Consider the following 17,697-nt stretch of genomic DNA (forward strand, 5'->3'; position numbering starts at 1 on the left):
TAGCTGCCACCTAGCTCATCACCATCTTCATTTCTCCACTTTCTGCCCCTATGCATTCTGGGAATTGTAGTTCCCAGAATGGCTGTGATGGGTAGAGGCTTAGATCATTAAGTCCTGAGGATTACCTAACCACAACACTGTTCAGTTTCATGGTGGAAGAAAGGAATAATCTTTAAGAATAGCTATGAAATGTTTTAATAAGTTTATAGTATTTTCACACTGTTTTATGGTACAAAGCTCGGAGAACCCAAGGTTTTTTTGCCACCTTATCTGTCTATCAGCGTCTTTCCTTAACAGAGGGGAGGAGTGAACAATTTTACTATTGGGCATGCTTGTGATGGCATTACAGAATACTAGTGTGAGAACTCCATCAAGAATCTCTTACTGGAGGGCCTTCAGTAGCATATTAAAATAAAAGTCTTCTTTCTAAAAATGAAACATTCTTAGATTCCATTATGAGAGCACTGCTTAATACAGGAATGTATCGGCTTAATAAATTTGAAATATTTGCAATGAGTTTTCTTAATGAGTGCTTGAGAAACATACTATTCTTACCCTCCAAGCATCTATGTTAGAAGCACCACTTTCCTTACAGTGAAGTTTATCTCCAAGATCTGTTACAGGAAATGCACCCTTATTAAAGTCACATTAAGTGCTGTGTTTATTGATCTGATCCTCTAGCTTAATGATTAGAAGTTACTGATGTTACAATAATAACCCGGTGAGGTTTATCTCATTTTAACAGGTTGCTGTGCCCCAAAGATGCTGAGAAAATGGACTTAGCATAAACATCTTGCAGAGGTCTTAAAGGAAGAGTAAAAATTCAGTGGCACTGCAGGTTAACAAAGAGAGCTGGGGGGGGGGGGCACAACCTCCCTTACCAGATAAAAGAGAGCCTTGAGTGTGAAGATCAAAGAATTGTTAATGACAAGAAATACCATTAGGGTTCGCACCCCTTTTGTTTCAAGCCTCTCACACCTGCAGTGAATTGCAAGCTCTGCCTTTGTTGGTCCATCTGAATTACCTCTATTAGCATTTATAGAAAAAAATGCTTGGCAAAACCACTGATATGTGCTCCTGGTCCTCTCTGTGTTCCTTTTTTTTTTAAAGTCAGATATTAGTTCTCTGTGGGTTTCCTTTATGATACAGTATCTGTGGCAAGAAAGGAAACTCCAAAGCCAGGACCGCATTTGTTGCAAATGAGCCTCTTTGAAAGGGAGGGGGAAGAGTTTTTGTTCCTGAAAAGCAAAGTAATATAGGCAACTGTAGGAGAAGCTCACAGAAGCAGCCCAGGCATTAGCAAGAGCAAAATCAGAGCGTGAAATTCAGATTAGGCCCCCACAGGCTGTCAGAAGAAGCAGTAGGGAGGTTGGGGGGGGGGCACAACAAGAGAAGTATTAGGGAAAAAAACTTGGCATAGCTGAAGGTGTAACTCTGTTTCCTTTGGCCCCCGAAAAACAGTTTAACAGATGGTGGGACCAGCTGCCTTTTCCAGCCATTTAATAAACTCTGTGGTGGGAGCAGTTTGGGATGGAGGGGGCCGAGAGGTTTTAGGTTGGGAGGGGGGTAAAGAAATCTGTCCCAGTTGCCTCTGCCAAGTAGGAAAGTCAGGAACCTTTGGGGGGAAAATAGAAGTTTTTTAAAAATCTAATTTGAGAATATTGCCCTGATGAGTTTTATCTCCCCAAACGCCTCTCTTCCGACAACAAATAGCCTCCAAAGTACGCCAGCGTATGAAAACACTTATTACATTGTTATCATGATCTGTCATTTCAATTTCAGCCTTTTTAAAGGAGGCACCTAATTAGAAAGCTTAAATGAACTGTGGAATGAGAAATTGACTTGGTTTCGAAGGTCTGAGCATATGACAAAATAATAGCCCAAATGACCTATTTTTATCAGTGAGACAGAACTTCTTTAAGGTTCAAGCAACCAGCTGCGACAAATAGACCAGTCAATGAACTGCCATAACACAGTGGTTGAAACGCAGCATTTCTGGCCATGTTTATGTGATTGAGAGTTTTGACTGATGCCTCTGTGATTCCTGAGAGCCTTAAGTGGAGTAGACCCAGAGGAGTTAGCCGTGTTAGTCTGTAGTAGCAAAATCAAAAAGAGTCCAGTAGCACCTTTAAGACTAACCAATTTTATTGTAGCATAAGCTTTCGAGAATCACACTTCTCTTTGTCAGATGCATCTGACGAAGAGAACTCTGATTCTCGAAAGCTTATGCTACAATAAAATTGGTTAGTCTTAAAGGTGCTACTGGACTCTTTTTGATTTTAAGCGGAGTAGCAGGTTATTCCCCCCCCCCTCCCTCCACTGCAAAACCACATTGTTTCTCCAATGCTTTTTATTTCAGGAAGATTTCGTTTATAAAAATTAAAATATTTTTAAAATTCTCAATGCAGCAGTTAAATGGCAAGTCTCAACCGTGTGAAAGAGGTTTTTATTTTAAAAGCATGTCCTGTTTCTTTGAAGGGAGTGGTTCTCTTTGCAGTTGTACATGCTCCCCAGCTGAGTAGCCACCCCGTTCGTTTGATGAGGACTTTTTTACTGCCTGCTGACCTGTTATAAACTTAGATTGGTGGAAAGTGCCCTCAAGTCATAGCTGTGTATGGCAAACCCTGCTGGGGTTTTCAGGGCAAGAGACTAACAGAGGTAACTTTGCCATTGCCTGCCTCTGCAACCCAGTCTTCATTGGAGATCTCCCATCCAATTACTAACCAAGGCCAACCCTGCTTAGCTTCTGAGATCTGATGAGATCAGGCTCACCTGGGCTATTCTGGTCACGGCATAAGCTTAGATTATTTCCCCTTAATAAATTGAAACAATAATGCAGATACACTTCTTTTCATGTTGGGGGGGGGCAACTCAACACATCCCGTCCCAAGGGTTAACAGTGAGACACAGAAATAAATTTGGCCTGGCTCATGTGATTTATTTATTTAAATACTTATATCCCACTTTTCTCCTGGAGGGGGGACAAAGCAGTTTACAACAAAAAATACAATGTAGGTATGAAAACAACAATGTGGCTTGAGCAGATTGGAAATCAATCGCTGGTTTGTCCGTAAGTACCATTTGCAAATCAAGAGCCTGTAGACTTATGCCCAAAAGTTAGCACCTCTGGCCACACCCAAGCTTTATACTATCTGCAAAAAGAGGAAGTCAAACTTTGCACAGGTGGATCTTAGCTGCTGCTGGTTTACTAAACAGTAAGCCAGTAAGATACCCCTTCCCTGCTGGGGGGAAGAGTGAGAGTTAGGTTTGCTTCTAGGTCAGGGCTTTGTGGCAAGCCCAACCAAACCAATGTCAAACCAGAGAAGCCTGAAAGGGAGAACTCACTTCCCCTCCCTCCTGCTTCACTCCCACCTCCTCTGGGGGAAAATGCCAGGAAAGCCCCAGAAAGAAAAAAAGTTGCAGAAGCAGCCAGCCAGCTTTTAAAACAACAACAACTGCACTCATATACTGCTCTTCTAGACAGATTAGTGCCTTACCCAGAGCGGTGAACAAGTTCGTGTTGTTATTATCCCCACAATACAGATCGGGAGCTGAGGAGTGGCTTACCCAAGGCCAACTACTGAGCACGTAGCAGTCGTGGGATTTGGACCAGTAGAGTGCTGATTCGCAGCCAAACCACGTAACCACTGTGCTACAGTGTTTGCTGGATAAACCCAATTATATTCAGGTTTATCTGGCATTACTCGAATTTATCCAGCATCAAGGTATCCGGTATACCCAGATAATGCCCATTAAGCATTTTCTGGGTATATATTTGGTATAGAAATACTGACTCACACAACCTTAGTAATAATATAGGAGCCATGTTTGTTTGTTTGAAAGAGATGGCTTGGAGAGCAACTTATAAATATTTATAATGCGAGCCATGAGTTTGTTCATTGGAGTCACTATTATTATTCTAGTAACTAATAGCCAATTCCTACAACTACTTCACAAATGTTGGGCATTCGCTGTAAGACAGTGTTTGGACCTTTCTCACTCATACGTGCATCAAAAGGGTCAAACTAAAAATCAGTTGCACGTGTTGCTCAGGTGAGTAATTCCAGAGTGGTAGTCTTGTTCGTCTGTTGCAGCACAAATGAAGAGAAGTCTTGTGACACCATTAAGACAAAATTTTATTGAACCACAAGCTTTTGTGGATTAGGGCCCACTTTATGACATCAGAAGAACTCCTGTTTATCCTAGAGCCCAATACACCTTGATGAACTAGCCATGTCTGAAAATGCAACTTTTTAATCTCCTTTTTCTCGAAAAAAAAACCCACACAAAAAAATGGCTTATTAAGTCTGCATTACAATGGGAATCAGGAGCTAAATAAAGTCACACATACAGTTGGAAGGTATAGAATCTCTCTGTTCTCACACTTATGCCTAGCGTCAGATGGGGACAATGTAGTTTTTTCATCAGCACCCAAAACCACATCTTGAAATAGGAACAGCCAACAATATGACATAATGGAAAGGTGTGGGATGTGTTCTCTCATCATTCTTATTAACAAACCAGAGAAGGGGATTTCTAGGTGAAACCAGAGTATGTTGATGTTTGTGCAAGGCAAATTTGAATATGTAATATGTCTTTTAGAACCTTAAATGTTTGTCGTGGCAGGGCATCCTTAGTGGTAGCACAGCATTTCTGAAATACTGAGATACTGCTGCGTTTTTTATATTTCACGAGCAGGGCTGTAGGCACCTTTCTGTTGCCACACAATACTTACAGTCAGATAATCAGTTAATATACTACATGATTAAAAGAAAAGCAACTAACTGATGGTGTGTCTAGTTTGCCTTTCTTGTCAAGAATCAAGGCATAATTAGTATGATGCAGTTATGTAACAGCACAATGACAGACATAGGCTAATATGGGTTAAAATTGTGAGAAATATTCCTTTTAGGTAGAAAACGTAAAAGAACATTAATTTTTGAAGTAATGTTGGGTTTGGGTCTGGTATTTATGGAATGGCTGCCATGAGAACAGTCTCAGTATGTTAAATTCTTCTTTTGATGACTGTCTCCAGTGAGCCAGCTGTTCATATGCAGCCGTTTGCCACATGAGCCTAAAGACTATCTTTACGCCAATACGAATATTTCTGTGACAGTTTGCAATGACATGAAGATCCAGCCATGAATATCCAGGTGGCAACCCACAGCATGCAACCAGGACATGGAGTACATGGGGTCAGCCACAGAAATTTAAAGCTTCATCTGCACGTCCTGCCCCCTATGCGTATACTGGCCCTTACCCCATTACCCCATTACTAGATGCACAAAGGGCTACTCAGAGAATTTAGGGCTGCAGCAATCCAGGTGGCCCTCTTGTCTATGAGGTGGAAACTAGAGGGTTGCTTGTGGAAATAAGGAGATCTGATTTGGTTTTGAGCTTCCAGATAACAACAACATTCGATTTATATACCACCCGTCAGAATAACAACACCCGCTCAGAGCAGTTTACAAAATACGTTATTATTATCCCCACAACAATCGCCCTTTGAGGTGAGTGGGGCTGAGAGAGCTCTAGGAAGCTGTGGCTGACCCAAAGTCACCCAGCTGGCTTCAAGTGGAGGAGTGGGGAATCAAACCTGGTTTTCCTGATTAGAGTCCTTAACCTCCAGATTAGCACTCTTAACCACTACACCAAACTGACACCTAGCCTGAATTTTTGAGTGCTTATTTAGATATATTGCCGTCCAGATGACATCTATTAGCTTCTGCCAAACTGCTTTTGCATGCCTCTTTTGTGGTGTACTTATTGTGTTAAGCTTCATTGAACCATATACATTTTATGCTCATTTTACCAGGTACTTTTTCATGTTCATGCAATAGCTCCTGCAGATTAATTTTAGGTACATAATTCTAGCACCCAGGGTTAGAATTAGTGATGACGGGTACGAGAAGTTTTCCCCACTAGAGTAGATTCTGCTTTGTGGTGAACCACAACTCTCATCTGGAATGAATTATCTTCCTGTGGGTTTTACCCTATTGCATAAAATGGTTTGCATTTTATAACAAATTGCCCCAAGATTGAGACACAGTCAGATCACTCTAAAATGTGTTTCTAATTTTCCCATCCTAGTAAAAAAAAGAAGAAGAAGATAACTGCATCTCTTAACGTGCCACTGAGATGAAACTTGGTGGAACCAGAATAATTATATACCACTAGAGATATATAGTTCATTGCCCCAGCTGTGATATTTCTTATAAGCATGGGAGCTCTGATACTTGCAGTTCCCTGGGCACATGCATCTTCTTTGTGCAGTGGAATTAATGGTGAGACCCTTGCAAATATGAGTGCCATGTATATATCAGAACTTACACAAGCTTTTACAGGCTATACATTTCTATTCCTGCTTTAGGCCACAAATGTTGACTTTCCTACACTTTATTTATTTATTTGTACCCCACTTTTCTCCCCAGTTGGAATCCAAAGCGGCTTACAGTATCGTAGCCATCTTGAGTCTGAGGAGATGTGTGGGGTAGAAATGTTCAAATTAAATGAATAAATGCAATATCCTTCTCCCCTCCTCCATTTCTGAAAAGGAAAGAGCCATATATGCAGTCACATATAAGGAACACACACGTGTCTCTTTCTCCAAGTACACATAGTGGGAAGCCATCATTGAGCATGGTCTCCAGTTGATTAGACATACAATGAAATGCACGTCGCACAAGACCCAAAGTGGTGTACTGTTGGAGAGCTGGACTAAGATTTGAGAGACCCAAATGCCAACCCCCTCTTTGTCCTGGAAGCCTGCTGGGTGACCTTGGGCCAATCGCATACTTTCAAAGTTACCTACCTCACAGGGCTGTTGTGAGGATAAAATGAAGGCGCAGAGAACAAAGCAGCCACTTTGAATCCCCCTTGGGAAGAAAGGTGAGGTATAAAGGAAGTGAATAGATGACACATGATGGCGTGCCTGCCTTTTCCTGCTCAGAAGGGGGTTGTTTGCTTATTTACTTCATAGTGAGAGCTGTGTAGACATGCAAATGGAAAGAAAAGAAGTATTTTAAAGGAATCCTAAAATTTTGGAATGTGCAGAGCCAACCACCGTTCAAGGAACTTCAGTGTCATCAGCTTCAGTGCTGCTTTGGTCTGTAGAAATCATGGTTTGCTGGTCCTTGCTTTGGGGAGGGGATGAGCTATAGTTCATCCAGGTTTTGTTCTGCATCATACTGCCCATTGATACTGAGTTAATCCAGAGTAGTGGGTATTTGAGTCAAATGTATAAATTGTTGTACCACTTCAGATGGCAGGCAAGGGATGGTATGTTTGAAATGTTCCTCATATATAGATGAAAAAATTCTAACTGCACATACAAAAATAGCACGTCCAGACAAAGTCTTCTTGGTATGGTAGTTTTGTATGTGCAAAATTTGGAGCACATGATTCAGATATGCAATCCTTCAACTGTAGTGGTACAGTCCAGCAACCTGAGCAGGCTGAGGGTACCAAAACTGAACTACAGTATGGGTATAAATCCAGGCTTGATGATGAACTTTGAAAACAGGTTTAGGCCAGCATTGTACAAACTGGGCCTGGGGACCCCTGGGAGTCTGCAAGCATGCTGCAGGCAGTCCACAAGCCCTTTATAAGGACAGAGGGAAAACCTCAGCTCTTTGGCACCCATCCAGCTAACATGACAACAGAGCCCTCTCTGTTTTTAAGAATGGTGAGAATGGTGATAGGGGGACTCTCTGTCTCAGAGGAAGGGCATGGAATCAACTTCCCCCTCTTTCAAAAGGCAGGAGCTCTTAGAGCTGCTGCCACCTGCAGTCCTCCAACTTCCCAGCCACATTAAAGCACTAGCCAGAAAACATGTTTATTGATTGCTGGGAACCCAGTAACTCCAATTGAATAAATGACAGTCAAGGAGTGGCAGTCCTAATACAGACTTTTTTACACACCGGGATAGGTTTCTGTGATTTCTCCAAAACAGTGCAGCAGCATTGGGGCTTCCACATGGCAGATTTTGCCTGCTCAATCTCCCGTGGTGGCCATTCCCCCCATACCACTGAAGGCCTCAGGGGAGGGGATAATGACAATTGGCATATTGTTATAGCATCATATCTTAACAACCTGCCTATCAGATTCTTTGAATTCTCAGCTTTCACTTTTTAAAAAAGTGAGTCTCTGGCCCTTTTCATTGTGGAGATATAAATAGAAAGGCATAGGCCCACAATGAAAGGAGCTAGATCCTTCTTTTTTGAAAAAAATGAAAACTGGGGAATTCAGACAACCTGACAGACATATTGTTATAATGCTATGTCAATTGCTGACTTAGAAAAGCCTGAAACCCCTAGTATCACCACCTTTGAGGCCAGGGGAAATGACCCTATTGTGGTTGGGACTGGGAAGAGCTGGACTTTACCAACTACATGGGTGCCACCTGGGCATTGCTGCGATCTTTCCCAAAACATCACTGAAAAGGAGGTTTGAGGAAGACTACAGGAAAGACATGGTAGCACAATTCTCTGGGGAAGTAGCACAATTCTCTGGGGAAGCAAGGTGGGAAAACATTGCCCAGGAATATCCAGGCTGGGACAAACCAACCCTGTAAGTGGCCACAGTCATCAAAGGGACTTCAGGTATAAATCTGAACTAGTTTTTACTATATTTTCCAATGCAGAGGATTTTACCATAGAGACATGCTATTCTGCTCTGCATCCTAGATGACAGTAAAAATGGCAGTTTTCAATTAAATACTAGAAGTTCATGTTTTGTGTGATGCTGGTCTTTTCCTGTGTCTATGTGCAACGCTAAAAGTTCTTCCAGTCCCCTTCCTCCCTCTGTTCAGGTGGCCTCTGGCTAGAAGTTATTAACTGATAAGGAGTGTCTTGATATCTCTGACCCAAAGCCTCTTCCTATCATGAGGAGAGATTGATTAGAACTGGGTCAAGACCTTTTGAGTTTTGGCCCTATACAATCAGCTGCCCTTAAGAGACATGAACTGATAGACTATGGACAGGTAACACAAACATTTGACTTAAATTTGCTTATAAAACAAAGCAGAAGTAGTTCCCACGGTATTGTTTTGAGGACACCAGAGGATACAGCCTTCCAGAAGGCTGTCCAACACATGTAATGCACTAGTTAAGAGGAGGGGTGGAGTTGGGGATGCCCAAAAATGTCAGAATGGAGGCACCCAGATTGCCAGAGTTTGTAAACCACCGGTTAGGCAATTGATTCTCTATTGGCGTCAATTTCCCAAACTGCATAATCACATTACTAAAACACTATAAAGACACAGTCATCCTGTAGAAAGCTATTGAAATGGTTAATGTGTTTTGATAAGGCCACTCAACATCAAAATGGCAATTTCTTTGTACTTTTACCAGCCCTGTTTTCACTGTTATTTAAAATACCTGACCTATATTTCCACAGTGCTTATATTTGTCCTCCAGATTACAACCACTGCATTTCAGTTCCTCTCACAGCATATATTTGCATTCTTTACAGCATCGTTCTTTTTTTGTGAGCCATCTGAGGGCCAGACGAGATGTGACGGCATCCTCGCAGCCTCCACAACGATGCTGCCGCCATTTTAAAGCCATTTTAAAATGCTGCAATGGTCCGATCCAGATCAGGCCCGCAGCAGGTCATGCTTGGTGGCCCTTGTGTCTATTTTGGCCTCTAGTGACAACACGAAGGGGGAATATTCAGGTTTGCCAACAATGTGGTGAGGCCCCAATCCAGAGAAAGTTAGTCAAGCAACGTCCTTTTGAAATCAGCTTATTTTTGTCCTCGCTCATTTCAGTGGGGTTTTAGCACAACATAACTTTCCCTAGATTGAGGCAGAGGACTTTCCTAAGAAAAAGAAGAGTACCGTGGAGAAAGTTAGGAATTCATCCGTAAGTAGTAAAATAATATTCCACATAAAGAAGACTTTTGTCAGAAAGGGGCCTGGTCGAGGTTTGTGTGAGATTCCTGACAGCTGAGGCACCCTACCAAGAAAGCGGCAGAGACAGAGGAAGTGGCTAATTTTTACAGACACTGTGATCAGAGCCTCTGTGAGGGCCATAAAAGTACCGAGCTGCAGTTAAAAGGTGGCCTGCTCAGCATGGCTATAAATTAAGAAAAAGAATAGATCTCCCCAGTAGGAGGTAAGCCAGTCTGTCAGAAGGTTAAGATGGAAAGTTTGTCCATCACTGCTGTTGTGAAATACAGTAATTCTATGGAAACTGAAGTAAAAAGTAGAAGGGTGTGTTCTAGGTCTGTGCCAAAGGATTCCATAGACAAAGCTATGATGTTAAAATCAATGTCTCTGTGGAAGCCTAGAGGCACTTTTTCTACATCTTGTTTAGAAATGAGATATTGTTCTCATACGAGGTTTATTTGGTAGTATAAATGATTTTTTTCAAAGTGAAACTAAGTTAATGAAAGCTGACAAAATAACTTAGTAAATCAATGGCTAATTAGCAAGTCCAAGGGAGATAGGGGTTAGAATGTTTGGGCCAAGTTGGGCAATCTTGGGCCAGCCACTTTCTCTCAGTCTAACCGACCTCACAGTTCCAGAGGAGTTAGCCGTGTTAGTCTGTAGTAGCAAAATAGTAAAGAGTCTAGTAGTAGCTTTAAGACTGACCAACTTTACTGTAGCATAAGCTTTCGAGAACCACAGTTCTCTGCGGACTGGGCGAAACTGAAACAATTTTTGGAAAAAAAATGGGATGTGAAAGGAGAACTGTGGCAGTTTGAGAACTTTTGAAATAAGACATTTTAAACAGAAGAGAGAAGTGACTTTACCATTAAGAATTTATATCTATTTTAATCTAAGCTTGGATTATAACATAGCAGAAGAGGGGTGAAATTTAGAACTGATTTTTTAAAGAATAAGATAGGGAGGTTACGATAAGTAATACCTTTCTCAGAGTATATGAATAAGGGAATAGTTAAATAAATATACTGATGGGGCATACTATATATACTATTATGTTGGTAGATCAGATTGTATATTATATAATGAATGTGCAGTATGGTGCTGTGTGCGGTGCCACATTGGTGGCAGGGCGCACAGTAGGGGTGTTAATACATATTATAATGACAATAGTATATTTGATAGAATATATGTTTAAAAGAAATAGAATATGTTTAAACTAAGACTTTTGTTATATATTATATTATATTATATTATATTATATTATATTATATTATATTATATTATATTATATTATATTATATTATATTATATTATACTGGTCTGCTATATTGAGGGGTATAAGATTTATACTATATTGATAGTATAAATGATAGATGTATATTATACTGATAGAATATTTGATAGTATAATTGATAGAAGCATGCTATATTGATAGGATATTTGATATATATGATAGAATACCTGAAAAAAAAATTAGAATGTGCTTAGACTAAGGGAATTATCAAGTAATAAGAGGGGGTAAGGGTTGGAAAGCTGTTGGAAGTCGATAGAGAGGGGGGAGGAAAAGGGTGGGGGATAGGGTTAATTAGATATTGAGGGAATGTATGTATTGAATTTGAAAAGTATATTCACCAATAAAAATTTTCTAAAAAAAAAAAAGAGAGAGAGAACCACAGTTCTCTGACGAAGAGTAAGGAGTATTTTGCTACCTCACAGTGTTATTGTGAGGGTAAAACGAAGAACCCTAAGCTGATTTTGGAAGAAGAGGAGGAATGAGATTGATAGGCAGGTAGGTTTAACAAAATTTATATCCTGCCTTTCTGCCCTCACAAGGGCCAGAAAGGTGGTTAACAAATTAAAACATACATACTAAAATCACAGTATAAAACCATTGAAATCAACCAAAACACATCATTAAAACAGTTAAAATCAGAGCTTTAAAAACATACGAAGACATAAAAAAACATTTAAAAATTAAAACATTTTAGTTGAAAGGCAGTATATAACTAAAGTAAACAAGGAGCTTAGTGCATGTTTCTATCCTTCCTCCTTGCATGCTACCAACAACCCTGAAAAGCAGTTTCAGCGCAGAAAGAGTGAGTGTCCCAAGGTTATTCAGGGCCTTAAAACTTGGACTTCCTGATCCTAGTCAGACTGTCTAAACTAGTGATGTAGTCACCAATCTAGCAAAACTTCTGGGAAGGAAATTTCCAGGGTAAGATTCCCTCTTTAGCCAGGCCCAGAGCCTTTGGTATAGTCACACAAACACATGAACTACCTGTTAGGAAACAGGAAATCAAGAGACTGAACAATTTTAAAACTGATGACATATATCATATATTCAAGGCAATTAGAATCATCCAAGTTGCTAAACACACATACTCAGTCCAAGGAAGCTACCTGACTCCACATTAGCGTGCCAGGTTGTTTCCTGAATTGCTAGGCTTCTGCAAACCCAGTAAGACTTACTCTCAGATTGGCACCTACAGGACACGGCTGCTTCTGTGCCAAATGTAGCGAACATTCTGAAAAGCATAGAAAAGCAAAACTAAATACTCAGGGTGGTATAATACACGGGAATGACAGGTCCAAACTAGTGAGCTTTGGGATCAAACCCCAAAGAAGCACGCTAGTTGGTCTTAGACAGTACCTTGACTTGGTGAGGATTTCATTGGGCAGAAGGGGAGATGATTTTAGCTGATTTTTCCTCCACCTCTCCTGCTGCAGATTCCATGCAGTTCCTGGGAATTTCAGGGGGCACTTTGGGATATAAAAGGAGTTGGGAGGCAAGAAAGCCCCAGTCCACTGACGGAAACATGTTCTGTCAAAGGAGATTTTCCTCAGGATCCAAATCAGTGTGTGTCAGCCCAAATTAAGGCACACAGTTATCCTGAGAAACAAAACAGGACAGCCCAGTGTATGTCACTTTGCACTTCTTGGTGGAAGATTGGCATATAATTATATTACATAACCATTAACATGATTTTTTAAAAATCATGTATTGAATTTGCTAGTAATAAATTAATCACTGTTCATTTATCCAGTGGCCGTCACAGGCTGGCATTTAGTGCAATATTAGTTTTGTTAGTTCTGTTGCTACACATACAGAGATGCAATGTGACATCCTGTAGTAATATAGCGATGTGTGAAAACATTTTCTAAGCAAGCCCACACCCAGCCAATTAGATGCACTCTTGGAGGTCCCAGCACTGTGGAGCTGCTTTGGAAAGTCAGAATTTAGGCAGCTCCTCTCTTTCCCCAGAGAATTGATAATTATGCAGTTTTATTTCAAAATGTACCATATGCAAATTCCTTCTAAAATGCTCCATTTGTTGACAAGGTGAGAATCGCTGTGTTGCAAATGTTTGAAGTGGTAATGAGAATGCTAACTATAAGGTGATTTGCATTCAGGCAAATCCACGCTGTTGTACTTTCCTTAAGTAGTAACATCAGTGGTGCAGTACAGGAGACACTGAAGCCACTTCCACAACTTCCTCTTTTGTGCATGCATATGCCTAAGCCATGAAGACACTAGGGGAAAAATGGGCTGGTGGGAGGAGGAGAGAGAATTGGAGGACTGGCATACATTCTCTTCAGGATGCATCTGAAAAGAAGAGGAATCAGGAAAGTGTTATCATTACAAAAGGGTTTTTTCCCCCCTACAGCAATGTATTTCATACTCCTAACAGAACTCTCTTATTCATTAATAGTTTGGGGGAAGATCATAATGAAGTTGATTCGCTCAGAAAAGTTTGTTAACTTGTGTGGTCAGCAAAACTGATTTTTTAAGGGTATCCAGGTCTTATTTAAGCATCAATTTTTAGCTTGTTTTTAAGTTTCGACACATGCCCGATTTAGTTAGCTTCGTATCTAATTTATGAGAGTTACATAGCAAATGTATTACCCATTATCTTTGCTCTGAAAAATATAATATCCTTAATGTATATTAAACATTCAGTGTGCAATCCAGCAAATGTAGAAATAAACTGAGTCAGAAGTGCAGCTGTCCAGCAGTGAAATCCTCCTTTGCGCCCTTCTCTCTCTCTCTCTCTCTCTCTCTCACACACACACACACACACACACACACACACACACACACACACACACACACACACACACACACACACACACACACACACACACACACACACACACACACACCAGCACTACAGCAGCAGGCACCATCCCCAGGCCCTGCACAGCCTCCTCCATCAGCACCTTGCTACAAGAGCCTCCACAGAGCTCCGGGCTCTGTTGGAATAGCGGCTGCCAATGCTTGTGGCCAAGCTTGGGCAACGGCACAGCTGGCTCACCTTCCTTCTGCAGGATAGTTTAGGTGGATATCCCTGTTGGTCTGCAGTAGAACAGCAGGATTTGAGTCCAGTAGCCCCTTAGAGACCAACAAGATTTTCAGCATGTAAGTTTTCAAGAGTCAGAGCTCTTGTAAGGAAGGGAGCTTTGACTCTCGAAAGCTTACACTGAAAATCTTGTTGGTCTCTACGAGGCTCGTCCCAGGCGGTCATCCCAGGACCATGGGAGGTCTTTGACAGCAAGGTCTTTGAGTGCAGGCCCCAGGCTCCCGCGGAAGCTGCTAGAGGAGCTTCAGCAGCAGGGGTGAGCCAGGCATAACAAGTGCCTCACCCTGGGCTGAGATGGTGTGGGGCCAGAAGACTGCAGAGGCTGCCCAGCCCTCTCATTGGATAGGCCGAGAGACCACTCAGGGAAGGCGAGTGGGGATTGGGAGGAGACCGGGGAGGTGGGGAAGGGGAATCTTTTAAAAGCAGGTTCCTGTAAGAACCAAGAATGGAGCGCAGGGAGAGGCAGCTGGAGTGTGCTGTCAGTTCCTGGGTAGAAGGAACAAGGCGGTTCAACCCCCTTCCCTGCCTTTGGCCCATGGCAGGATGGCAGATGACTGGACGGGGGCACTGGCAAGGGAGGAGCTTCACAGCAGCACAGTCTTGTGTATGTTTATGAGAAAGTTCATTGGGATTTATTTATATCATTTATAGTCCGCCTTTCTCACTGAGCCTCAAGGCGGATTACACAGTTTGAGCGCAGGATTGCAGCCTCAGTTGTGATTGGCACACTATGGTTTTCCTTGCTCTGTTGCTCGCTTAGCCTCGTGCCCTCTCTGTCCAAGGGGAAAAAAAACCACATTTCTTTGCATTCTCTTCCCTCTTTGTCCTACCCCAGGTTACCTCTGCTCCCCTTTCCCTGCAGGATGAGGAAAGAGCTGAGGGGAAAGAAGTGAGAAGTCCTGCACAGGCAAGGGAACCCTGCCATGACAGGACAGAATCTGCACCTGCCTCCATCCTAGCCCCTGCTCTTGCTGCTCCAACCTGCTTCTGGCCGGGCAGATCTGCTCCCCTGAGATCTGATTCCACCTCACCGCTCTTACCTGGTCTGCTCCAGCTGGAGCTTCTACACAACGTAGCTTTGCCTCTCTGGGGCCAAACTGGAGGAGAGGCAGACCCTCCAGGGCTCCTCCTCTTCTGCAGCTGCTGACATGGCCTAAGATGTTCTGGGCCTAAGGCGACGCTCAATGTGTTCTGGGTGTAGTTGTCTGGACTCTGCTTTGGTTTATTTTGGGGTCTTTCCATTTTTTAAAAATTCTTTCTCCCCTTCTTGGCTTTTGTGTCATGTTTGGATTGGTTTTTGGCCTTGACTTACCTGTGCATTGCTTAATAACTGAAACTAAATTTGTGAAATAAAGGCATGTTGAGCTTCTAATGCATTGCTTTTTTTTAAAAAACGCAGCAGCTACTCTTTGACATTCATTGCACTGCAAGATCTGATTTCGGGATGCTAAAATGAACCTATCCCCCCAGACTCTCACTCATTTAAGAAGCAGCAAATAATGGTCTCCCCGAAGCTGGCTTCTCCTGCCAGTGGGCAGGGTCCCAAACCGGAATCTATTTCCTCCACTCTCCATCTCAGCAACACTGTCACGCATGCTGCGGGTCTACTGCCATTCTGTGTGTGCTTACTTTGCATTCAGTCCCACTGTTATCAAAGTTTTCTGCCAAGCTTTTCCTGAAGCCATTTGCAAAGTAAACGGAAGACCCTTTGCACGTGGTTTAAAATGCAATCCTGTACATGTGTATGCAGAAGAAAGCTTTGCTTATTCCCAGGTGAGTATGATTGCAATAAAAATGTTTCTGTGTTTGTGTGGAAAGACAGGAGAGAAATTAATTGTTCTGCATAGATCTGTTAACAATACGGTTTACCTTGACTGTATGTTTTAATTAGATTGTATGCCATTACTTGTCTGGTCTTTGACCGTATTAAACTTTGATTTGATTTGATAATTGTTCTGCAACTACAAGTCTTAGACTTCTTACTCATGAGTTGCCTCATTACCACCAATGGCACTTTTTTTAAAAGCTCAGGATCTGAACACGTAAAACTTACTCCTAAATGCTCTCCCTGAAAAGTGAAGTCCTACAGAAAGCAAAAGCGCTCCCAACCGTCCATTGAGATGATGTGTTTGGTTTCTGGGTCCCCTCTGCCCAGTACCTCCCCCCCCCCCCCGGACATCCAGCTGTCCTTGCTTAGCATGTGCTTCCTGTAAGATGTTTCCCATTTTTGGCTACTTCCTTCCACAGTGCTAGCACTGTTTCAGGGATACTGACAAGGGAAGATTTTGAGATTCCCGCCCCCCCCCCCCCCACACACACACACACAACATCCCTAATAAAGAGTTCTGGGGATCCTGAAAATTTCCGCCCTGTGTTTTATGATTCTGGTTGGTCGTAATAAAAGCACCAGATGGCTTTTGTTTTTGGAGTTTGCTTTCTTGGCTCCCTTGGCTCCATCACAGGAAAATGCTAATATGGAGGAATGGTTGGTTGACAGAAGGGGAAGGGGATCCAGCGGTGGGTCGGTAGGTCCTTTCCTGGTGGAGCAGCCGGCGCATGGTTGTGGCCTGGAGAGGAGGCAAGCTCAGCCCTGACCATGGAGAGGACTCTCTCCCACCTAGTTGGGGCAGTAATTGGCAGGTGATTGATGGAGAACCAGCCATTTCTAGTTTTTAGTATCAGGCCAGTGGCCGTGTTGGTCTGCAGTGGAACAGCAAGATCCAGATCCAATAGCACCTTAAAGATCAACCAGATTTTCATACCTTGGAAATCTAGTTGGTCTTAAGGCGCTTCTGGACCCAGCCCTTAGGCTTTCTCTCTGCGACCCCCCCCCCCCCGCCCAGATCCACGCTGCTCAGGACCTTTCCTCCCCCCTCTCGCCAGGGAACACCGGGAGAGGCTGAGAGCACCCCCCCCCATCCCCAGCGAAGTCTTGCTTCAGCTCGGGCGAATGAATCTTGATGTGCCGTCCCACACACACACAGGCGAGTTGCACTCCCGAGCAGCGTTGCTTCTGAGGAGAGGCTGGCTTTCCAGCTGGACGTCGCCCACCATCAAAGCTTATCGATTTAAAGAGAAACTGACGTGGGCTGGCAGGCGAGCCCTGCTGGGATTCCATAACGGTGCCGGTATTTTCATAGGCACACGTGTAAAAGATACCGACGCACATCGTCACATAGGTGGGATGCCTATGGGACACGTCGAGGGCGAACGCAAGGGCGGCCGCGGTGATTCAATCTCCATGGAGGTAGACCTGTTGTCCGGAGGCCAGCTCTACCTCCCTGCCAAGCCCTCGGAGGAGATGGCCGGGGGTGGCTGCATTTTCATAGGTCCGTCCTGATGAAGCGGCGAGGAAGCCCGAGGCAAAGGCCTCTTTTACGCTCCCCCGCTCCTGACGGCTGCGGGGCGGCGCCGGCGGCCGAGCGGGGGCCTTTCCTTCTCCCCGAGACT

The 17,697-nt window shown here is 43.0% G+C and overlaps 1 protein-coding gene across 1 annotated transcript in view; it reads left to right on the forward strand.

Moving 5' to 3' along the window:
* MYO3B (myosin IIIB) overlaps positions 1-16,146 on the forward strand; it is a 307,149-nt gene extending 291,003 nt beyond the window's left edge. The window contains exon 35 of the mRNA XM_054972682.1: positions 15,083-16,146. The gene's annotated coding sequence lies outside the window, so the exon portion shown is untranslated. The remainder of the gene's footprint in view (positions 1-15,082) is intronic.
* The last annotated feature ends 1,551 nt before the right edge of the window (positions 16,147-17,697 follow it).

The sequence above is a fragment of the Eublepharis macularius genome, chromosome 2 (assembly GCF_028583425.1).
Source record: "Eublepharis macularius isolate TG4126 chromosome 2, MPM_Emac_v1.0, whole genome shotgun sequence".
Lineage (NCBI taxonomy): Eukaryota > Metazoa > Chordata > Lepidosauria > Squamata > Eublepharidae > Eublepharis > Eublepharis macularius.